This window comes from Crocodylus porosus, unplaced genomic scaffold (genome assembly GCF_001723895.1).
Source record: "Crocodylus porosus isolate Cpor-Errol unplaced genomic scaffold, CroPor_comp1, whole genome shotgun sequence".
Lineage (NCBI taxonomy): Eukaryota > Metazoa > Chordata > Crocodylia > Crocodylidae > Crocodylus > Crocodylus porosus.
In genome coordinates this window covers 10,546,346-10,570,721 of record NW_017728922.1, presented here as the reverse complement: position 1 = coordinate 10,570,721, position 24,376 = coordinate 10,546,346, and the positions used below count along the sequence as shown (strand labels likewise).

The window sequence follows — 24,376 nt, the reverse complement described above, 5'->3', positions numbered from 1 at the left end:
TCAGCCCCTGACAGGCTCTGCCCCTCTTGAGATCAAAACTTAACCTCAGTCTTTATCTTTAAATTCAGAGTGTCCCCTCCCCAAGCACCTCTTTCAGAGGCGTCCACTTCCCTTACAGACACAATCCAGTCCATCAAGGAAACAAAAAACACAAAACACAGGTATTGGTCCCAGCTCAAACAAATGTTCTGTCCAGAGTTTGCCTCACCTTGTAGTGGTGCACACCAAGCAAAATAGAAATAGAAAAGGCTGCCACTCGGTGCTCTCCCTTCATGGTCTGGGCTTCAGCCCTTGAGTCCATTTGTCAGGGGCTCCATCCCCTGCAGCTCCTATGAACAGACTCCTTTTCCTGGCCTGAGGCTTGGGTTTATAAATGGTGTTCCCATTCACCTGATCCTCCACTTCCACCCCTTGGGTCATCAAGCACTGTCTGCCCCTGGACCCAGTGACCATTTTGTTTCAGGCTTCTCTTCCTCTGTGTTTGACCCTGGAAACACAAAAGAAGTACAAGGAAATTAAAGAGGGAGACAAGGCTAGTAGGCAGTGGGGGAGCAGAAGGACAAAGGAAAAAGAAACCAAAGAAAGCAAAGGGAAGGGATAAACTAGAAGAGGAAGGGAGGACAGGCACCCCTAGACCCTTTCCCCTCAAGCTTCACCCCACTGTTTTGACTCCATTAATGAACAGTGCTTCAAGAGCCTGTGTTATCAGTGTCACTGCCTCTAAAATTGTAAGGGCCTTCTTGCTGAGCCCTCTGCTGGTGGGTGGGACAGAGGGTAAATCATTCTTATGATCTACCCACCATGACTCATAAAAACTTTCTCAGCCCATCCACTAACTTGACTACCAGAACCCCAGACATGAATCAGTGCCCTCTTTCCCAACCTTCACACCAGTCTCATGCCCCCTACAGAACCCCCAGCTGGGGCTATTTGTGGCTTCTCATCAGGCACATCTACACATGCATTAATGTGCTTTACTTAATGCACATGAAATCTAGGACCTCCATTGTGAGGTACTATGGAAATGCCCATTAGCCTTTCTTAATGCACATTAACTAACAAGCATGGGGTGCCTATACATGAGTGGAGAAGTGGCTCTGATGCACTATAATTACAGCACATTGGAGCAGACTCAATTAATTGAGCCTGCTAGAGCATGGTAATTACTGTGCTTCAGCAGCTTCCTGCATCTCATATATCAGTGTCCCTACGCTACAAAATGGCAGTGGGGGCACTTGAACTAAATCTTGCTGAATGAGCTTTAGTTCAAGTGCCCCCATCCCCATTTTGAAGTGTGAGAAAGTCCTTCCTACTATCTAACCTAAATTTCACTTGCTGAAACTTAAGACCATTGCTTCTTGTTCTGTTATCTGCCACTACTGAGAACAGTCTAGCTCCATCCTCTTTGGAACCACCCTTCAGGTAGTTGAAGGCTGCTATTAAATCCCCTCTTTATCCTCTTGTCTCCAGACTAAATAAGTCCACTTCTCTCAGCCTTTCCTGAGAAGTCATGTGCCCCATCCCCCTAACCATTTCTGTTGCCCTCTCCTGTTCTTTCCAATTTTCCTACATTCTTTCTGTTGGGGGAGGGGACTGGACCGAGAACTCAGACGTGGCCTCAGCAATACCAGACAGAGCGGAATAATCACTTTCCTTGATCTGCTGGCAACACTCCTACTAATGCAGCCAAGTATGCAGTTAACCTTTTTGGCAACAAGGGCACACTGTTGGCTCATATTCAGCTTATTGTCCACTGTAACTCCCAGGTCCTTTTCTGAAAAGCTCCTGCTTAGCTAGCCAGTCTCCAGACTGTAATGGTGCACAGGATTATTCCAGCCAAAGTCCAGGACTCTGCATTTGTCTTTACTGAACCTCATGAGATTTCTTTTGGTTCAATCCTCCAATTTGTTCAGGTCTCCCTTAATCTTAGCTCTACCCTCTAGTGTATCTACTAATTCCCCCACCTTGGTGTCATCTGTAATCCTGGTGCACTTCACTTGACACTGCCTGCCAATGAGACATCAAGCCACTGACTACTATCCTGTGAGCCCAATGATCCAGTTAGTTTCCTATCCACTTTACAGACTATTCATCCAACCTGCAGTTTCTTAGCTTTCTTGCAAGATTACTGTGGGACACCATATCAAAAACTTTGCTAAAGCCAAAGTATATTACATCCACTTCTGTTCCCACATCCACAGAGCCAATCATCTTACCATAGAAGGCAATCAGATTGGTCAGGCATGACTTGCCCTTGGAGAATCTATACTGACTGTTCCTAATCACCTTCTTTTCCTCCAAGTGCTTAGAAATGGATTCCTTGAGGACCTGCTTCATTATTTTTCCAGGGACTGAGGTGAGGCTGACCAATCTATAGTTCCTTGGATCCTCCTTCTTCCCATTCTTACAGGTAGGGATTATATTTACCCTTTTCCAATCATCTGGGACCTCTCCTGATTGCCATGTGTTTTCAAAAATAATGGACAGCTGCTCTGAAATCACATTGGTCAACTCCATCAGGCACCCTTGGGTGCATTCCATCTGGCCCCATGGATTTGTACATGTTCAGCTTTTCTAAATTGTCCCTGACCTGTTGCCACTGTTGGCAGCTCATCTCTTTCCCAAACTGTGCTGTGAGGTGCCGTAGTCTGAGACCTGCCCTTGCCTGTGAAGGCTGAAGTGAAAAAGGCACTGAATGTTTCATCCTCTCTCACTAGGCCTTTTGTACATCCTCCATCACTAGGCTGCCTTAGTCACGTAGTAAAGTACTCACAGTTTCCTTGATCTTCCTATTGGTGATGACATACTTGTGGAAACCCTTCACATCTCTTGCTAGCTGCAACTCCAATTGCACTTTGGCCTGATTTCATCCCTACATGCCTGAGTGATACTCTTATACTCCTTTCCAGTTGTTTGTCCAACTTCCCCATTCTTATAAGCTTCCTTTGTGTATTTTAGCTCACTGAAAAGTTACCTGCTATGCCAAGCTGGTCTTCTGGCATACTTTCTAGTCTTCCTGCACGTCAGGATGGTTTGTTGCTGTATCCTCAGTAAGCTTTCTTTTAAAGTACAGTGTAGAAAGGATTTAGGTGGGAAAAGCTCCCCCTCACCCCCTCCCCCTCACCTGTGAGCTGGGAAAAAGCCCACTGTCTCAGGGTGATGAGGCTGGAGCACTCAGCACCATGCCACAGGACATATGGCTGGTGTGCTGCAAACTGCAAGTCTCAGCTGGGAAACTATAGCTGTCAGGAAGAGAAGCCCTGGAGCACAGGGGAGCCTTGTGCCCTGGATGAGATGTTTTGTGACCCTAACTCAAGTCAGATGGGCTTTCCTCTCACTGGGGGAATGAGCCACAGCTGGGAGGAGAGTTCTGATAGGCTTCATGTGCCTCAGGGCAGAGCTAAAAGGCCACTGAAGGCAAGAGGAGCCCCCAGACAATGGATGTAGACACACATGCCAAAAGAGGGTGAGGCAGCCAGACTTCGCACATTTATTCGTTTTTGTACTACACAGACTGTCACGAATTCCCAGTATGAGTACAGGGAGGTATGGCTGAAACCCTCCAAGGATAATGTGATGGTCAGAGTGTGATCAATGAAATGATTGGAACTTGAGCCCAGTGTGATTTTGAAACCCTACAGAGGCCTGTGGCAGGAGTGTAGGGGTGAAGGAGCTCCCTGTTTCGACCCCATAAGGGTCTTGCCAACAGGCATCTAGGAATATTACGTGTCTAAGAATGGACACACTCTAACTAGGTGAGGTATCATCTCTCACTGAGGCAGAATTCTACTGATTATTTTCTATCAAGACATGACAGGTGAGAGTCTCAGTGGGTAATTGTTCCCCCCAAGGATGGCAATCAAACGGACAACCAGACCACAGGGACAGCTTTGACATATACAGCCAGGTCCCCTGGATTTCTTTCCCCTTCAGACTTGCCCCCCATCGTTTCCCTGAGTGAGTCAAAGTCTGGGGGAACCACACCCATAAGAAGGAGCAGCTCATGGAGCTACGTAGCCTGGAATGAAGGTGGAATGGGCCGCCTGAATGAAGGGATCCAGGTGGGGTTCAAAGATCAGGATTCTGGGGCCCAGTGTGGGGCTGGTGATATTGACAACAGCTTGATGCCATCTGTGAAGCTTGGGCTACAGTGTAGGGGAGGAATGGAGCCGCAGATAGCACCCCCTGCCATCGGGGCAAGAAATGGGCAGCCTCCTGCTTAATTAACATCAATTAATTAATTAACAAGAAGGTGGGAAGTTAGCCCAGAAACAGGAGGGTTGGCCACAGGAAATTCAGCCCAGAGAAGGCCCCCTGTTACAGGTGTGCACCAAGCAAAAAAAAATAGAACCTTGTCCATATAGAAATAAAATACATAAAAACAAAGCAGCTGAAGGATAAGGATCTGGCCTTGTCTGTCTGGTCTGGTTAAACATCTGGGACATTCTTGCTAAAATGTACACCTAACACAACAGGGCCCTCACCTTGATGGAGGCCTGTCGGTGCTAATTCTTTAGAAACAGCAATAAGGGAGACTTCCTACTACTGAAGAGTTGGCCACAGGAAGAAGTGTGTCAGTTAGAACAGTACCTTCTCTGACTGCTTTGACTTACACCATGGCTAGACCTTCCCAAAATACAGAGAGTGCAAATGTGGCCTATATCTACCTCTTTCCTCCCCATTTCTTTCTGTGTCATGTGCAGAAACAGACTATCAAGCAAATCTGGCCCGACACCCCAGACTGTATACCTACAGTCCTGCTTAGCACAGTCTTGTCAACCTGCCCAGTGCAGCTGCAGTAATAATGCCTTGCTTGCTTTTACCATGATGACTCAAGATGCTAATTAGAAAATAAAAGTTATCAAAAAGATGTGCTTATTTTCTGCAAATGAGCTAGTACAGTGCCTAGAAATACACATGGCCTGTTTTTGGAGGGAATTATCTCTGCTTAACTAATGTACACCTGAGTGAGAATTTGTTTGGCAAGTAGTAGGCGTGAAAGCTCTGGGATCAAAGGTATGGTCCTACAAATGACTTTTTCCCCAGACTGTTATTAATTCATTAGCAAGTCAGCCTTTTTATTTAAGGTATACAGTGGCCTCTAGTGGCATGTAGAATAATTCTTCCTCACAATGACTCAGGAGTGCATTACAGTCCAACTGTACTTGGTATATAAGATCTGATGAATTTATACCTGTGTCCTTATAACACCAGACAACTTTGCATTCAGTCCTTCACAGGTCATTGTTAATATTTTATTCATTTTCTGAGCAATACATGGGAACAGAGAATAAATAGTTCTCTCCAAATAGGAACAGCATTAATTTGAACAAAAATTTGTAGCACATTTTTTTAAAAACCACTTCAGCTGAAGAAGTTTTTGGATTTTATCTTGGTTTTGTGAAGTTCTGGGCCTAACTTGCATTTAGTTTAATAACCTTTGAGGTTTGATAATGGACTAGGCTAGTCACATTTTTGTGATCTTGTATAAGCTATAAAAAAACCCAGATTTTTCAAAACCAGGATCAATTTTGGATTGAAATTTCCAAATCTCACACTGATGCAAAATCTGCCTTTTCTTGAATATGCTGGAAAAAGCAAATTGGCATGCAGTCTGGTTGTGAATGTTCACTCCAGCATGTCAAGAACAACATTTTCTAAGTTCAATTGTTATAAGGGGTGACAGATGAAAGTACAACTCTCCCATCCAGTGACTGGAACTAGCGACTGCAATGCAGACATCCCAAAGGGGAAAAGGTCAAATAAGCACCAAGTACAAATGAATGAAAGCAGTGAGCCTTGGTAGTTTTATTAGTTCAGTAGCGCTCAACCTCCATCCTTTAAGCCAGATCTAGTTTGTGGAGCTGTGTCATCCAGCATACAGGGTAGCTAAGGGTCTATAAACTTGGCAGCAGGGCAGCAGTAGCAGTATTAATAGCTCCCAAGGCTGCAGCAATTAATGCTGCTAATTCTCCTTCACTGCCAGATTTATAGACACGTGGGGAGCCCTGCAATGACGATGATATGGCCCAGGGAGTTAGCATGTGCAGTCACTGTTAATTCTATTCCCCTGTGAGGCCACTGTTTCAACTTTCTGGGATGTGGTGGGCCTGTGCCAATGAGATTTGGTCTAGGAACACTTTGGTCCAGTTCACTTAGATGAGTGTTCTCACCCACCATGCCTTGATGTTGCAACTTAAGTTTCTGGGAGCTGGAAAAAATGGATTGATGATAATTCCAAGAACTAGAGGCCACTCTTCTTATGGGGCTCCAACTTGCTTGTGCCCATCTCACTTCAAAGATCTGTTCACGTGCCACCTTGGCATGGATGCCTGCTGATGGACACAGAGAGGCTTTGAGTTACCCCTGGTAGGGGCCTCGATCACCCTGGGGAGTACTCCATAACTCACCTGCCATGACTTTGAATGTAACTTCAGTGGTGGGATCTCCTGTTGGAAGTCCCTCGAGATCACTCATTCCTCCCAATGGATATTCATGGGGCTCCACCTCCCCTACACCCCTTCTATAAACCAGCCTACAGTGGGCTGCCTGGTGTCACCACAGCTTGCCCTCAGGTCTTGATGGTCTTTGTGCTTTCTCAGGAATCAGACTGTATTTCCACCTTACTGATGGGCTTTTGAGTCCATTGGATGTTGGCTTCTCCTGTGGATTCTTCCCCCCTGCTCAATGCTGGCTGCCAGTTGATTCCCAGGAGTGGCCCTTGTGGCTCGTTGTGTCCCCCGGACCTCATGGCCCAAAGTTATCACCCATGGCATGAATTAAAAAAACAAACAAACAAACAAACAAACACAGGGCCACACAATGTTATACTCAGACAAGAAGAAACAAAAAGGTAGGACACTCAAACAAAGAAGGCAGGTGGGAAAGAGGGAGATCAAAAGGAATGGTCCTTCTTCTCTCCCTGTTCTGTAGCCTGAGCCAGCCACATCTGCTGATGCTGCTCCCCTCTCTACCTCTGGTGGGAGCTCCCTTTGCTTCTCTCCTGGTTGTTTCCCCTCCTACTGTCCAGTGCTGCTGGTGCCCAGAGCATGGAACTTCCTTCACTTCCAATGCTTCCACCACTTGTTCCTGGATGGATCCTCCTCCTACACTCCAATACTGCTGGTAACTGGCATGAAGGCTGTGGGCAGCGGCTGCTGCCTGAATCGTTCCTTCCTGGTCAGAATTTTTATCTACTTGCTGGTGCTGCCTGCCACTGGTGTGGAGAACCCCTGCAGCCTCCGCTGCCTTTCTAACTCTCCCCATCTCCCTGCTAGTGCTGGCTTTTAACTCAGCTGGCCTGCATATGTCCATGAAATCACCCACCAGCTTCAGCTGTATATGAGTGTAGCTGACAAATCACGCAGGTCTTTCCCCTCAGTGTTGTTCTATCAGAGTCTGGTGACCTGAAGTAGGTAGGTAGTTTTTGATTTTGGGGTCTTTCCTATAGGTGTGTGTTACCTCCGTGTTTGTACCCATGGGATATTCCTCTTTACCCCACCCTTACCATACCAGATGAACTATAACATAAATTCCCAGCTCGAGGGCCTCTCTTCACCTTCTGTGAACACTGACAGGGTAGGGCACTCAGGCCTTTTAGCAACAACCAATCCTTGAATGGGGCTTAACCAAGCAAAAGAGGGGGAAAAAAAGAACAAAGAAAAAAAAAAGTCCTCAGCTCTCCACTGCTTTGGGGTGGAGACCCCAGATTCTTATCTAATCACTGATTCTTCCCCTCCCTGAATATAAGTCCTGTCCTGGACTCCTCACACCTGCTGGTGTCTTTAATTTAAAGTCCTTGATATGGCCATGGAAGGGATATGTCCTTTCAATATTGGCACAACTAATAATCATAAAAACAAACGGGGAATCAACATTGTTACTTCTCACCATTCCACCTTCACTTGTCTGTAATGAGATGGTTGTTACAAGCGATCCATCCCGGGTGAGTAGGTTGGGGCTCAGGTCCTGTTGAATTGCCTAAAGAGCCCCTCATCCTTCCTCAGGATGGCTCTTTAGTATTACTAGGTGACTTTCCAGCCACCATCTACTTGCAGGCTCTTCAGCTCCTGTCTGCCAGAGGACTCTAGCTTTCAGCTGCTCCAAAAAGTGAGTCTGCACCACGGTTCAGTGCTGCCCTCCTTACATTGTCCCTTACCAGGACCAGAAGTACCCCTACCTGGTGCCTTTTCTCCAATCTGGAGCAAGAAACTGCTTTTAAAATGCTACATCTTGGGCATGGCATGACGGATTGGCTCCAGGACTAGGTAAGTGTAAGGTTGCTCTGCTGCCATTCTCAGCATTCATCTTTGATTTTCTGCAGCTGTCTCACAGTCACACCACAACCAGATCCAATGCATAGAGTCATGCCACTGTGTCAGATTGCCCCTTTAGACACTGACACTGTGTACTGACCCCACATATTGGATCTAACCTAAGGACTGCCCTACACACTAGCTCAGGTCCATGAATCAACCTTAAAAACCAGATACCCATGTCATTCATCTTGCCTGCAGGGCCAGATAGTTTGAACACCACTGGCTTATCTGGTTCCTAGAACTGAGCAAATATTAATAGTTGTTTGTGAATGTACTTCTCACTTCTGCTAGCCTTGGGTTTTCAAAATTGAGCCATTTCAAATGGCTAAAAATAATGTGGATGGAATGAAATCTCTCATACTGGCAACACTGAAATGTTATTTTTTAATTTCTACCATTTTAAAAACACTTTTAGTCTTCTAAAAACAAGATAACTTGTTAAAAAAAAAAAAATCTGTTTCAAATGGAAAAATTAAAATATTGACCGGAAATGTTTTGATTTTCTTCCCAACCGAAATCAATAAATTTTTTAAATCTGTGTTGTCTGCATTTTCCCCAAGAAAAAGATTAGGGGGAAAAGTGTTCCCAGCTCTATTTCAAACACCTTTTTACTCCTAAAGTGCCTATACACATGCAGAGAGGCTGGTCCAACACATTGCAATTACAACATATCAGAGTACACTCAATTTAATTGAGTCTGTCAGAGTGCAGTAATTACTGTGCTCCAGCAGACTCCGGCATCATGTGTATCAGCATTCCTGTGCTGAAAAATAGTGGCAGGGGTGCTTTAACTAAAACTAGGTCAATGAGCTTTAGTTAAGGTGCCCTTGCCACCATTTTTCAGTCTGGGGACACTGATAGATGTGACACTTCAGGCACTTTAATTAAAGTGACTCTCAGAACAGCTCTAATATTAAAGCACTCCTGCCCCCTGTCCCACCTCCTGGAGCACATCTATAAATGCCCTTAATGTCCTAGGTTAGCTCAGTCATCTGCCAGGCCGCTGTTTATATCAAGGCAGCCCCACAGATGCTCTCAATTAGAATGCAATTAGGTGCTCTCAATTAGAATTAGGGTTGCTCTCAGTTAGAACTCTGCTTTTAACCTACAATGGGAATAGGTGCAGGACTGTGTACACAATTCACACACTCTTTGTGCTCCTGGACAATCTTAGCCTGACCCATGCTACACCAGGGGTGAGGCACAGGCTAAGGTATGGCATCTGTACAAGTGCTCTTCTCAAGGTCCTTTCCAACTCCTTCAAGATTCCTGTAGGATATGAGAACAATGTAAAAAAACCTTAGTTTAACGGAGTCAGGTCACAGGAATTTGTGATAAAAACTCTGACACTTTGGACACATAAGCACTTGAAGCCCTTTCAAAAGGAGAACATTTCAAAAGGGCAGAAGCTGGTAGTTCTAATTGTGTGAATGAAGGTGCTGAGAATGATTCAAATGTAGCAAATCTGCTCCAACTTTAACTGTGGATGAAGGAATATTAAAGTTGGAGCAGGCTTACTGTATTTGAATCAGTCTCAGCTAGTTCATACATAACAATTAGAAGGTACCAGCTGCTGCCTTTTTGAAAAGTTGCCCTTTTGATAGGGTTACAAGGCTGCCTATACTCATGCTCAGAGGTGGGTTGGGGGGCATTTTAACTAGAGTAGTTGCTGGAGAGCTGTTGCAATTAAAATGCCTCACTGTCACATGTATTAAGCCCCCACAGGTTTAAAAATGGTTACAGGACACTTCATCTGAGCCTCATCAAATGAGGTTTGGATAAAGTGCCCTGACACCCATTTTTAAATGCACAGGGGCTTTTACATGTGACAGTGAGGCCATGCTGGAGCATTCTAATTAGGATGTAGAGCAGAACTGTTTAACGTACCTGCTGACTAATTTGAAACCCATAAGCATACTCAGGCCCTTTGGTGCCAGACTCCACCATCACCACCATGTACCGCCTGACCCATCTCATTCCAATTTATCTTTGCCCTCACCTGAACATGGTACTGCTCTAGGCAGGTCCAGCCTACATTCACAATGCAAGAACAACTTCCAGAGCTCTCCAGATCACAGCAAGTAGCAGCACAGATTGCTGAAAAGGCAGTGAAGGCAGTGAAACAGAAATGAACAGGATGTGATCTCTTCCCTTCATTGTTGTTCCCTTTTCCTTACTACACTGACAACACAGTTGCTTTAAGATTTAAAAACCCCTACTCTGGATCTGTGCTACCACCACACACAGGCACGATAGGATTGTGTTAAGGTCACACTATGACGGAAGAACATGTCACATTATGTTGCAAGTCCTGGGATAAATACCACAGAGAGAGAGTAGTTAAAGAGCAACATCCCTGCCTCATACTGGGTCTGGGCATTCTGAGAAGGGACAGTTTTTTAGGGAAAGTTTATCTCTGTCAGAAAAACTCTGTGATAACTTGCAACCTGCTTGTTGTTCTCATGAGCAATTGGAAAAGTAACCCTGCAAATTTCCTTAGGCCAGTCAATTTCTTCAGCCATGTTTTCATTACTATCATTTTATCTTAATGAAAATGCTGGCTGTGTTTGCCAACATTGTAGTGAATTCCCATACATTGTTCATATCCTGAATCTGGAATACAGGATCAAAAAGGTCTTTCATGCCTTTTTGGTTCCTATCTTCTTCTTAAATGTATCACAGTGAAATGTCAAAAGCACCTTGATCTCCCAATGGGGAGTGCTAAGAGGAACACTTGTGGATACTTTCCATAGCCTCTGGAAAGATGTGGAATATCATGAGCAGAGACAGCCAGTGATGGCACAAGCCAAACACCAGCAAGAACCAGCAAAGGAAAGGAGGGAGCCGCATTTCCAGAGCAGCTGCTTTATGAAGCTAGAGCAGCCCCAGAGAAAGAGGGAGAGAAGAGTCCCAGATGAAAACAGCATCATGTATATAAGCCCCCATTATGATCATTACAGCATCATGTGTGTAATGGGGACTTCTCAGGGCTGATTCCCCTGTGACCCACCCACCTGTTCCTGGGCTAACTGCCCACCTGCTTGCCCGTCATGCCTTGTTCTTAATATATTAACTGTTGTTAATTAAGCGGGAGGCTGCCCATTTCTTGCCCCAATGCCAGGGGGCACTATCTGCAGCTCCATACCTCCCCTACACCACAGCCTATGCCTCACAGATGGCATCCAGATGTTATTAGTCACACCAGCCCCATACTAGGCTCCAGAATGGTCCCACCAGGACCTCCTTTGATCTCTCCATTCAGGCAGCCTACGCCACCTTCTTTCAGGCTACTGAGCTACTTGTAGCTGGCTCCCCTCTCCAGTGTGGTCCCCACTTGGGACCTTGGGCCACACACAGGCCCTGACCTCACCTTCAAGGCTAGGTAGGACCCCAGGCTCACAACTCTGGGTGCCCCTTATGGTGGGTACCTGGCCCTTTTTTACCTTCTTGGTCCTGGCCCCAGGATGGACCAGTCAAGGGGGCCCTCTACCTCCGGCCTCACTCTCTCTCCAGGTCCCCCTTCCTGGATATAGGGAGATGGGGTGACTCACACCATAACTGGTACTCCAGGGTCTCACAGCCCCCCCAGAGCAGCATGTCATGGTGCTACCTTGTGACCTTACACAACACCCCCTCTACTCAGGGCTCCACAATGCCCCCTCTACTGGGAGTCTCAGGGCTTCCCTCCTTGGGTGGGCTCAGGTGGTCATAGCCATGCTTGGCCCCCTTTACCTCTAATGTCACCTGACCCACCCAAAGGTGGGATCTGGGGTTAAGGCACCCCAACCCATCTTTCACCAGGGTGATAACTGGCCTGGCATTTCCTGGGGGCTCCCGTGCCACTGAGCACCCCACCAGGCCACCTACTTCTGGCAGTGTGCAGTTTTAGGTCATACCCAGGACCCAGAGCCTCCTGACCATCCCCTACAGCACCTGCCCTTACCTCCAGTTGATACCTGTAGCCAGGCGATGTTGCCTGACCTTCCAGCAGCAAAATGACCTATTTATATGGGAATGCCTGGATCCAAAATGGCTGCCCTAATCAGGCACCTGCCAGCTGCTGGCTTCAGGCCCTTAAAGTGGAAGGCACAAACAGTGCCCTGACACAATGTGTATAAGCCCCCCTGGATTTAAAATGGCCAAGGGACACTTTAACTAAAGCTCATTCACCTAGGTTTCACCCCCACAAACCCCTCACCCACATACCCAGCCACAAACCACAAGCCCAATGTCCCCCACAAACCCCCCTCAAACCGCCCACACATGATCCACATCCACAAACCCACCCCACACATCACCTACACCCCCCCACAGACCCCACACACACCCCTAAGGACCCCACCCTGTTCCTGCAAACCTCACATTCCCCCCACATCTCACACCCTATGTGCCCAACTGCTTGACAGGATGGGATCTGCTGGCAGGAGCTCTGGCTGCAGCTGTCCCAAAATCCTGGTTAGCAAAGAGGTAAGGAGGAGCTTTGATTTTTCTTTGATAAAAAACCATAAGCAAACACCAAAGCATATAGATATTTAGAATTTATTTTATTATGATTATAGAGGAAATGGTAGGCTTCCAAATTGTTTGGATGGTGCATGAGCATGTAGAGGTGGTGGTGATGGACCATAAAAAAATCAAAGCACCTGGTGTCCTCCAGGTGGCTTAGGTGGTGGAGCAGTGAGCATCTCAAAGCCAGGTGAGGCACCATCCCCACAACAAACTCCAATGGGCTAGAGGACACGGAGGGGTGGGGACTACCACCCTGCAGGCCCTGGTCAAAAAAGGTAAGGGCATCAGGAGTTAAGGCTGATTTCACCTTCTGGACCAGGCAGGAGGTTGCACATGTTGTGGGTAGACCCATGTGTCAGGCTAGCATGCTGGAGTCTATACCTGCCAGCCTATCATAGTCCAGGAGGTCTCCGATAGGGGTGACACCACCCAGGATCAACCTCTGTTGCAACCTGAGTGCCTCTGATGTTGGTACCTCAAGGTGGGGGTTCCAAAGGAGGGGCTCAATGAGCAGGTTGGCACCCTGGGCAAGTGTTTCCAGGGCACCTGGAGGCAGAGACCAGCCTCCAAGCCCAGAAGAGGACCTGGTAGAAATCTGGCAGCCCTCACAGATCCTGCAGGGAGGAGCTGCAGGCTGAGGAGCTGCCAGTCATACTGGAGCCGTTGAAGTGGTGAAGGAAGGGGATGTCCTTGCCCTCCACCACGAGCCCCTTCTCCATCACCTTTTCTGCGGCAGCCTCCGAGGCAAGGAAAAAGACCCCTTTGCTATGAAAGCTGGAGGCTGCCATGATCTTGGGCCCCCCACTACCCAAGACAGGGCCTGCACCCAGGTCTCAAAGTGCAGGTTCTTCCACTTGGGTAGTTGGCACTTCACCCCATTCCTGCAGGTGAGTGCTGGAAAGGGGGCGCAGCCATCCAAGCTCAAAGAGCTGGCGGTGGAGGGTCCAGGCCCCACAGCTTCATATTTCCCTGTGGCCGCCTGCACATAACTGTGGTTTCTCCACTGAGGGGTCACTTGATGGGGCCAGAGCTAGGACCAGGGACAGGCTGAGTGGATGTGCAGGCTAGTGTAGTGCACCTGGTCCCCTCAGGTGCTGGTGTTCTAGGCTTGGGGGCAGAGTCCTTGCCCTTCCCACCCCCAGCTGTGGAGCAGACCTTCCTGCTGTTCTTGCCCTGTATCCCTGATGGTGGGGGAGGGGCTTAAGAACTCCTCCTGGGGAGTCTGGACTTTCTGGCTCCCTGCTGGAGTCCTGCCTACCCCCACAGCAGAGGTTTCAGGCTTCTCAACCCCAGGAGGAGGTTGGTTGGACTCTGCCTCCAGGGTGGGGACTGAAGGGGTATGTGCCTCCTCAGGAGCTTTGTTGGCATCTGGCCCTATAGTGGGGGCTGCAGGAAGTTCTGTAGAGTCATCTGCCTCTCCAGAAAGTTCCTGCCCTGCCATGGTTTTACATAAGGGAGAGGAAACCAATGAGGAAAAACAAAAAGTACAGCAGGGCTAGTGAATCCAACAGGGGAAGGCTGGGTCTGTGGGAGAATGGAAGGAGGGGAAAGGGGCCTGAAACTTGCTGAGCTACAGCACCACAGGAAACCAAATTGGTTATGCCTGGGAAAGGGTGGGGTACACACACACAGGGGCTGGTGGGATTCGAGCTGGTTTACTCAGCCACACAACAAACACCAGGGCAAGGGGAGTGGACCACAGGACTTACCACACAAGGGTAAAACACAGGGAAGACTGAGGCAGGTGTAAAAAAGACTGGAGTGGTGGAGGAACTTTTTTTTGTTGGAACTCAGTCTAGGAGTCCCTCAGGCCTCCAGCCAAGTACTCAGCAGCAGGACAGTAGGAATGAAACAAGGCACAAGATCAGATGTGATGAGGCAGCTGTGAGGGACTTCTAGAGCAAACAGTCAATTAGGGAGTAATCCAGTGCAGATGTGATGCATCTGGTGGTACAGCAGGGAAATCCCCACCCCACCCCCTCCTGAGAGGGGGTAGCAGCCTTTCAGGCAGCAGCAGCAGCAGCAGCAGCTGTGGTGTCAGCCATCCAGGTCAGCCAGTCAAGGTGTGCTTCAAATAAAGGTGAAAGTGAAGGCGGGGGCTGGCCTGCAGGCAAGACACCCTTAGGCGCCGGCAGTGATGGTGGGAGGAGGGGCCCACAGAAAGCATAGGCCTCCTTCCCAGGCTGTCCCCTGACCATGTCTTGGTGGCAGGCTGGTCAGCAGGCCAGAACAGAAGTGCAGAAGCTGGGATGTGGTGCTGGGGTGCAGTGCAGTGTGGTGTCCCCAACCCCTAGGGGGTGGGCAGCGGTATGTGGCATGCAGCAGAGGACAGCAGCAGTAGCCAAAGGCAGGAAATGGTGCAACAAACTTCCCCTCAAAAGCTCCTGAGAGAAATCCAGCAGCAGCTAGTAGCAGTAGCCAGAGGCAGGAAGGGGCATGGCCATCTTCTCCCCAGAAACTCCTGAGAGCAGGCTTTCAGCAGCAGCCAGAGGCAGCAGCAGCCTGGGACAGGAAGGGGCATGGCCAACTTCCTCCCAGGGCTCCTCCCCCAGAAGCTCCTGTTTATTTGTGTTACCCAAATGCCATGGGCCCAAGGCCCACCTAACAACTGACCCCTACAGTGTGGGGCCAATGAATGAATAACACAACTAATTCTTTGGGACAACTAAAACAAAACCAGAATAGGACTGATGTGGTGGCCAAAGGTTCAAAATGAGAAAATAAGTGCTCCAGAGGGGGAGACCAAATAGAGCCCCCCTGGGCCTCACTCACCAGTCCTCAAAGGCATCCAAGGTGTGGGTGGACACCACCCAATGGTCCTCTGCCCAGAAACATGCATGGACAAGAGAGAGGAAAGTGGCCCTGCAGTCTCTGGACACCTTCCTGGACAGAGCCTTCTTCCTGATCAAGTACAGGGGCCACTTGGCCACAGCCAGAAGGAGGTTGACCAGAAGGTCCCTGGACATGGTGAGGCCGTGGATGGGATAACCAAACAAAAGAAAAGGTGGGGGGTGGAATTCAACCAGAATCTCAGAAGGAGGTTCTGGATGCGGAGGTGGAGGTGGAGGGGCTGCATCCTGGTCCACTCAAGGGTCATATGCAACAGGGTTTCCCTCTGCCTGCAGAAGGGGCGGGAGATTGGGGTGTCCATGAAGCTTACCACATACACACCTGTGGCAATGGCTCCATGGAACAGCTTCCAGCTGTGATCCCCAGTAGCTCATGGGATGAGGGTGGAGTACAGACTCAGCCACTGAGGTGCCCCAACCATGCCCACATCAAGCAGGTCCCACCATTTGATGTCTCCGCAGGACACAGAGGCGGCATGATGGACCATGCAGCACATGAGCATGTAGAGGTGGATGATAGAAAAGCAGACCAGTTTGGTGTCCTCCAGCTAGCTCAGGGGGTGGAGTGGGGAGTGCCATGAGTGCCAGCCCCACAACAAACTCCAGTGAGATGGAGATCATGGGGGGCAGGGAATACCACTGTGCACAATCTGGTGAACAAAGGCAAGGGCATCAGGAGGTAAGGCAGATTTCACCTCCTGGACCAGATGGGAGGTTGCTCATGTCATGGGTAGACCCAGAGACCCAGCTGGGGCTAGGACCAGAGAGGAGGGATTTGGGCAAACATGCATCCCCACACACAGGTGTGCCCCCTTACCTGACCAGCAGTGGCAGTGGAGGCAGCAGAGGCAGTGGCGGGGGCAGCTGATCCCCTCAGGTAAGTGGGGCAGAGGAAACTGGCACAGCTGAAGCAGATCCAGAGGGGAAGCCCCCTGTATCCCTTTTAACTGAGCCAGCAGAGAGCTGCACTCCTGAGCCACGCATGAACAGTGCACACAAACAAGCGCACTCTGAAAGGGTGTGCTGGTGTTTGCACCAGTGCTCGTGCAAGGTGGGCATGCAGCATGAGCCAGGAAGGAATCTGCAGCAAAAGAGAGAGGAAGACTCACAGCTCCATAGACATGGTAAGAACATGGGAAGCAGTTGCTAGGAACTGCGACCCGGTGGTAAGGACAAGGAGGGCGGCCGCTAGGTATCATGCCCCGGTGGTGCCACATACCCTGGGACAGAGCCCATGGTAATGCCGGCAGCCCCTCCCCTCCATCTGTGTGGGCTGCCTTGTGGGGACCCAATGGATGCAGGTAGGAGAGGGGTCTGGAGGCTCCCTTGACAGTTTCTCTTGTGCCCGACTTCAGGCCCTGGAAGAGCAGGTGAGGGAGCTCCAGGCTGAGGTGAGCAGGCTACAGGGGATCAGGGCTAAATTGACACATATTTCCATTCTCCGCAGGATCAGTCTTCCAACAGACCTCCCAGGAGAGACACGCAGCCGAGGAATGGAAGAAGGTGACCACCAGAACCAGGGCTGCTCAGGCTAGCTTGGAGGTGGCTCCCTAGGTACAACTGGGGAACAGATTCAAGGCCTTGGCAGCCTTAGAGGAGAACGTCAAAGGAAATGCCTCCAGGGGGAATGGTGCCACTGTACAGATGGCATAGTCTGAACTGGGCCAGAACACCATGAGAATGAAATGCCGAGTCCTTGTCATTGGAGACTCTATCCTGAGGGAAACAGAGGGTCCCATCTGCCAATCTGACCCCTGGTGTGTAAGGTCTGCTGTCTACCTGGGGCTCAGATTTAGGATGTTATAGGCATGATCCTGAAACTCATTTGACCCTCGGACCAGCACCCCATGGTCCTAATCCATGTAGGAACAAATGATGCAGTGGGGAGCAGTCCTGACTGCATCGTGAAGGACTACAAGGCCCTGGGAGCCAAGCTCAAGGAGACGAGGGAGCAGGTGGTATTTTCCTCTATTCTCCCAGTAAGTAGATGTGGATGGTGCCATGAGGCCTGCATAGGAGTGGTCAACTGGCAGCTTCAGAGTTAGTGCTACCAGGCAGGCCTTGGGATCCTTGACAACGACCCACATTTTCGTGCAGAGGACATACTCGGGTGGGATAGATTTCACCTCTCCCCTAAAGGCAAGTGTGTCTTTTCTACCAGGTTGGTTGATCTTGTACGGCGTGCTTTAAATTAGCTTCGCCAGGGGACTGAGCCACAGAAGGAAATGATGACACTTCCCAGCCAAGACAGGTGATGAACACAAGAAGGACAAGAAGGTAAGTGGCAGGGGTCTGAATAGTCCTGGGATCAGGGGGTGGTGCATACACCCACAGGAGGCCTTAAATGCTTCTACACTAATACTTGTAGTATGAGGAACAAGCAGGAGGAACTTGCCCTCCTGCTAGTTAACACAAACCCGGACACAGCGGGACACACTGAAATGTGGTGGGATTCAACCCATTACTGGGTGGTAAACATCAAGGGCTACAAACTGTACAGGTGGGATAGAACCAGATGGAACAGTGGGGGTCTGGCACTCTACATCAAAGAACAATACATGTCCTCAACAAATAGCACTGGGTCAGAGGAGGGGCAGATTGAAGTGCTCTGGGTTAGAATACAAGGGGGTCAGGGGGAAAGGGACTTAACGGTGAGTGTCTACTACAGACCACCCAACTGGGGGGAAGAGCTGGACTGGGAATTTTCAGGTCAGCTTGTGGAGGCAGTTAAGTCAAGGGACGTGGTCGTCATGGGTGACCTAAACTACCCGGACATCTTCTGGGAGCAGTAGTCAGCCAGGTTTGACCGCTCACGTAGGTTCCTAGCTGAGATACAGGACCTCCACCTGCTCCTCCCCCACCTCACATAGGTGAAAGCAGGGGGTCAGTAGTGTGACAGGGATGCCAGATGTCTGCTAGGGAGTAGTCCATTAGGATCTCCCTGAGGACCCCCTGCTTCTGCTCCCTGCCTGACCAGCCTTGGGCATCTAGGGTGACATTAAAGTCCCCACCAAGCACCAGACACTTGTGAGGGTTGAGGGGGCCAATGTAAGTGGCTTCCTGGTGGAAAAAATCCACCAACTCTGGGCCTCTCAAAGGTTCAGGACCATACCTAGACTTGGACCCGGGGGGCAGCAGGAAGCACCACCTCAGTGCCCTGGAGAACCTTCAGCTTCAAGTCTGCAAGGGTGGCCACGAGGTAACTAAAAAATACCCTGCCACCCCAATCCAGGCACCAATTAGGCTCATCAGCCAGAGTCATCAGGGTCTCCTGCAAGAATACCATGGGGTACTGTCCGTCCTGAAGGAAGGAGAGAACCCAACATCTCCAGAGACCCTTCCTACAGCCATGGACATTGAGGGTCATGATCTGAAATGACCTCATGGCTGGGGGGGTGGAGTAGATGGTTCAGCAGTGGCCTCATGCATCTCAATGCCCAGTGTGGGGATCGCCGGCTCATGCAGCACCCTCCTATAAGTATAGAGGGCATCTGTGAAATTGCAGACCCACCTATAAATCTGGGCATTGCATCTTTTGGGCCCCTTGACTTCCCCTGCAAGCACTCTTGCAGTGGTGAGGACACTGTCAAAATCTCCTCAGAAGTCCAAAGTGAGCTGTACCTTGCTGATGGACTGGCAGGTGTAGTCACAGTCAAGAAATGCAAGTAGCTTACCCCTTGGTACGGCCTGGACTGAGAGGTCTCCAGGCTGTATGGAGTCTGCTGGTTCTTGGGATTCCTTCTCCTGGTACTTGGGTTCAGTGGGCTTCTTAGGTACCATCTGAACCCCCCAGTCTGCTAAGACCCTGGACTCTGGCAGAGATTGGAAGAGCTCTGTAGCCCCTTGGGATAGGGGTGGGGGAAAGGGTTGGGGTGGGGTTCCCTCACAAGATGGCAGGGGAGAGCTGGAACCCCAGGGGTTCTTCATGAGTTCCCTGACAAGATCAGACTGTTGGTCAAGGGATGCCAACTCAACCCTCTCTGGTGTGGGATCATTGGCTGGGATAGTAGCAGGGCTTGACAGGGATGGGGGAAGAAGAGACACATCAGGCCCCAGGGTGGTATTAGTGCCTGTCTTGGGGTCCTGGGAGGGGGGACTTCCCCCCACAGAACTCACCAAGGTGAACCCCAGGATCCCCTGTCTCCCCTACCTGGATTTCCAGGCATCAAATTTAGAGCCCATGCTGCAAATATGCATTGTGGTGAACATTATTGTTTTCCCACTGTGCCTCTTGTGGTGTCTCAAAGTGGTTTGAGGTGCCACAATGGGTGCATGCACACTTGTCATTACATGCCCATAAAGGGCAAGAAGATTTGGGGAAGTCTCTAAAATGCAAGCTCTACCTTCTATTTGGGGAAACATTAAAATAGGATGAGAGGAATCCTCCAGGAGATACCTTTTGTCTAATTATACCCTGATAGCTGAGAAACCAGGAAAATGAGAAAAGCACCCTAGGAAAAGAACCAGCCCTTGGAGGAAGAAGAAGGGCTCAAAGAGGAAAGGGAGAGAAAAGATGAAATATGGGTGTCCCCTTCCTTGCTATCTTTAGCACCACAGTGAGTGAGAGCTGAACTTACTCAAAAACAAACAAACCACCTTGAGTGCATCCAGACAAGCACAGTCATGCAGTACATGGCACTGTAAACACTGCCACATACTGAAAGAGTGCACTGCCTGAGTGTGCACTGTGCTGGGGGGTAGTGGGGTTCGATGGACTTTTTTGATCCCTGGATATTGTAGAAGTAATTGGCTTACTTGACTGGAAAAACAGACAAAGACCAGACGTGCTGATACTGCTTAATTCAAATGTTCTGAGATAAGGAATCCGCATTCCTGCATGCCTTGGGTTATCTTGATATCTTGCCCTATGCATAGATAGTTTGTTTAAGTAAACTTTCTAAGTTTCTGTGTAATTTACTATTGTTTTGTTTCTCCAAGGTGTATTTTTTATCTCTTTCTCTGTCTTAAGTATAAATACACTTGTAACCTTAGAGAGTCTGAGAAATCCTTTGAAACAGACAAGTGGGTGATTCCCCTTGCTGTATGGAATTCTCCCTGTGATCACAGTATACCCCTAAATAAATAAAAGCTGGTTCTGTCAGTTCTGATTCAACCACAATGCGAAGTTTGATTTCTTCCACAATATCCAGGGGTAAAAAAAAAAAGCACAGAAAAGAAAAATGGGGCAACACACACATGGCCAGTAAGCACTGCTGAAAAGCAGAGCCAGCCCACCCAGAGCCACACTCTGTTGCCAGCCAGGCTCCACACAGAAGAATTGCCATGACTGCATCCCTGGGAGGCCCTCAGGCCCCAGGTAAGGCTGCTGGGGCCAGCACAGTGCTGGGTCCAGCCTCCCCTACCCCACCTGGGGTAACTTGCTGCACGCCAAAGTGCATGTGGTATAGATATTCCCCATGGACAAGAAGCGGTGGCACAAGGTGCACAGCTGCTATGGGTTCCAAGGGAACCAAATGTCCACACACGTCTGAACACACCCCTTGGGTGCATCCACACATGCAGGCACATGCACTTGCAGCAGCTCAAGTAGCGGTGGCACAAATTTGTACAGGAGATTTGTGCCTCAGCACAAGTGCCTGAGCACTCACTTTGGTGGTGTGGGGCAAATTGGGCCACTTGGGGCAAACTGACCCTGCCCAGCTCCTTCCAAATCTTCAGCCAGTGAGAGCTAGAAGCTGGGACCAGCACCGGTTCTGACCCAGCAGTATAAAAAGCTGTCCTGGTGAGAAGCTATGGGCTACTTGCCCGCAGGATCTTCTGTGGTCTGGTCAGTTGCTATCTGGGGACACTACCCTTTGTACCAGCTGGTCTGCTGAAGCAGCCCTAACCTAGAGTGCCCCTAAACCCTCTACCCACTTCAGCAGTCTGGCAGTGGGGGCTGCTGCCTGGCTGTGACCTGCTGCCATCTGCAACAGCTTCTGACCCCTTGGACCTGCAGCCCCATGTCTATATGTATGCCAAACCCAGATGGGGACTGTACAGCTTCCTGGACTGTGGTATGGGCACTGAAACAGCTGTCTGCACCTCTGGGCAAGCTGTCAGTGAGCCATGGCTTCACAGTTGGCTTTCAGGTTACACTGCTGTAATGTCTTTTGGTGTCTGCACTCTGCCATCTGGGCAGCTATGAACCGGAAGATATGCTCCTTGTGGTGGCCTACTTTGTGATGTTGAAGCGTGTCCTCCTGGCCCTAAATTAGGGCCATCCACCTCATCTGCCCTTCAGCTGGGTCCCTGGTGCTGGCCCTGAGCAGGGTCCTCTGTCCAGGTCCCACCATTTGCCTCAGCAGCAGGGATTCTGGTGTTCCCTGTTTTAAAACTGCTAATTCTCTGATACCACTTTCCCCCCATAGTCTCTCATTAAAATACCCAAAATCTGTGCTCTTGCATGATTAAAATGAAATGCCACTATATATAGAGAGATTAGTTCAGCAATGTTTTGTTAATATATTTACAAGTTTAAACCAATTTGGAAGACTACCAGTGCCACTATCATCATAATAAAACCAATTCTAAATATCTATACACTTTGTCATTTGCTTTTGGTTTTCTTATCATAAAAATCAGAGCTGCTCTTGCCCCCTTTACTCACTAGGATATAGGGCGCTAAGCAGCAGTGATATACCAGTACCCCAGCCCTTGCCCCTCACTCTTGACCTATGGCCCCTGCCTGGCCCCACTAGCTCCCTTCTGGCAGCAGCTCTGTCCTAGCACCACGACATCCACCTGCAGCTGTCCCCTGCTGCTTTGTGGCTCTGAACAGTGTCAGCCCTTGCTGTTCAAACTATGGGTGGGTGGCAAAATTGTTGTAGGGGAGATTTTTATGTGATTCACTATGCAGCTTGTGCCCCTGACTGACCAATAATATTTGGTGATCTGATGGCCACCTATAAGTTTATCGGGGTGACCACCAGTACCTGGGGGGAATGTTCGTTCACCAGAGCGCCCCAAGGGATGACGAGGTCGAATGGTTATAAACTCCTGCAAGACCGTTTCAGGCTGGACATAAGGAAGAATTTCTTTACTGTCCGAGCCCCCAAGGTCTTGAATAGCCTTCCATTGGAGGTGGTTCAAGCACCTACATTGAACACTTTCAAGAATAAATTGGATTGCTTATCTTACTGGGATTCTATGACCCCAGCTGACTTCCTGCCCTTTGGGCAGGGGGCTAGACTTGATGACCTTCTAAGGTCCCTTCCACCCCTAATGTCTATGAAATTTCCACTGCATTTGTGCCACCACCAACTGAATGTGACCTGAAGTTTCTACCATCATCAGCTGCTATGGATCTGTACGTGGTTATCACCTTGCAGAGCTTGGTGTTCCAGAGCTTTCTGGACACAGACTCTGACCACATCCCTGGAATATTATCTGCTCCCAAGATGATACTGCTACTCTTTGCATGTGTCAGGCCTAAGAGTAGAAGGATGAACAGGAGTTTGTTTTCCTTGCTGTTGCCCTAATAGCATGAAGAACTCCATGGCAAAACCTGCAGCTTGCAAGGCCAGCCAGCCGGCAGGTCCATTCAGCCTGCTGATTCTCAGCATGGTAAATTCTCTGTCCCTTGTGCTCCCTAGAGACCAGGAAAAGGTGGAGAGCATGTTTAGGTAGCCAAGGGGCAATAGCCATGGAGTACAAACAGGGCCACTAACTCCCATGCAGATTATGAAACAGCAGGCTAGTTGAAACAGGTAGGGGTGCAGCTGCAGTTGATGGAGCATGGTCTGTTACTAATGCCCTTTGTCTATAAACAAAGAATTACAGCACCCTTGTTAGCACCACTGTCCATCAGATAGTGCTTAGGGATTGCTAAAGCACAATTAACCCTAAAAATAGAATGTTAAATACAAATGGAGGCAATTCAGTGTCCTAAAATCAAAGTCTAATTTTATTAGTACAACAAGTATTGTCTTAGCAGTTTCTCTATTCAGAGATATAAAACTCTTAGTACACTGAGCTCACCCAGTCACAGATGTTACTTTGCCCAACAGAAAAGACAGCCACTCAGTTCCAGAGACAAAAGATGTGTCATTGGCTGGGACAGTCCAAACAGGTGTTGAAGACTGGATTTACGACGACGACTAGGACACACTTAACTTTCTTGCTGCCCCCTTTTATGCTTTTCTTCAACTTCACTCCTTTGATGACTTCTTGCTTTCAGATTGGTCTCTTTGCAGTCAACATATTGTCCATATTTTATCCTGTCAGCATATTGCTTTGTTCAACAGACCCATCACGAGTACATCTTTTAATTTGGCCTTTTTTCAGGGTCTTACTTTGGGTATTGTCCATTGGTCTCCTTTATCACTGTAACAGGGGGCCTGCTCAGGGACGATCGCTGCACAGCCCACCCACCTGTTCTTGGGCAAACCGCCTGCCTCCTCACCCACCATGCCTTGATCTTAATAATTAAATTAATTAGTAGATGTAATTTAAGCAGGAGGCTGCCCATTTTCTGCCCCACTGCTAGGGAGTGCTATCTGCAGCTCCATTCCTCCCCTACACCACAGCTCAAGCTTCACGGATGACCTCATGATGTTTTCACATGCACCAGTCCCACATGATGGAGCCCAGAATCCTGCTGTAGGACCCCACCTGGGTTCCTCCCTTCAGGCGAACACTGCTGCCACCGTATTGGACCACATTTCCCTGCCACCAGTTCCCCTTCTGGTGTGGTCCCCT

The 24,376-nt window shown here is 49.1% G+C and overlaps 1 long non-coding RNA gene across 1 annotated transcript; it reads right to left on the bottom strand.

Annotated features, from left to right (window-relative positions):
- Positions 1-1,758: 1,758 nt before the first annotated feature.
- On the bottom strand, positions 1,759-21,017 carry LOC109313337. Its single transcript, XR_002102025.1, has 3 exons — positions 20,965-21,017; positions 2,003-2,007; positions 1,759-1,769 (listed from the first exon to the last, which is right to left on the bottom strand). It is a non-coding gene; the product is annotated as an uncharacterized LOC109313337 (long non-coding RNA).
- Between the last annotated feature and the right edge of the window lie 3,359 nt (positions 21,018-24,376).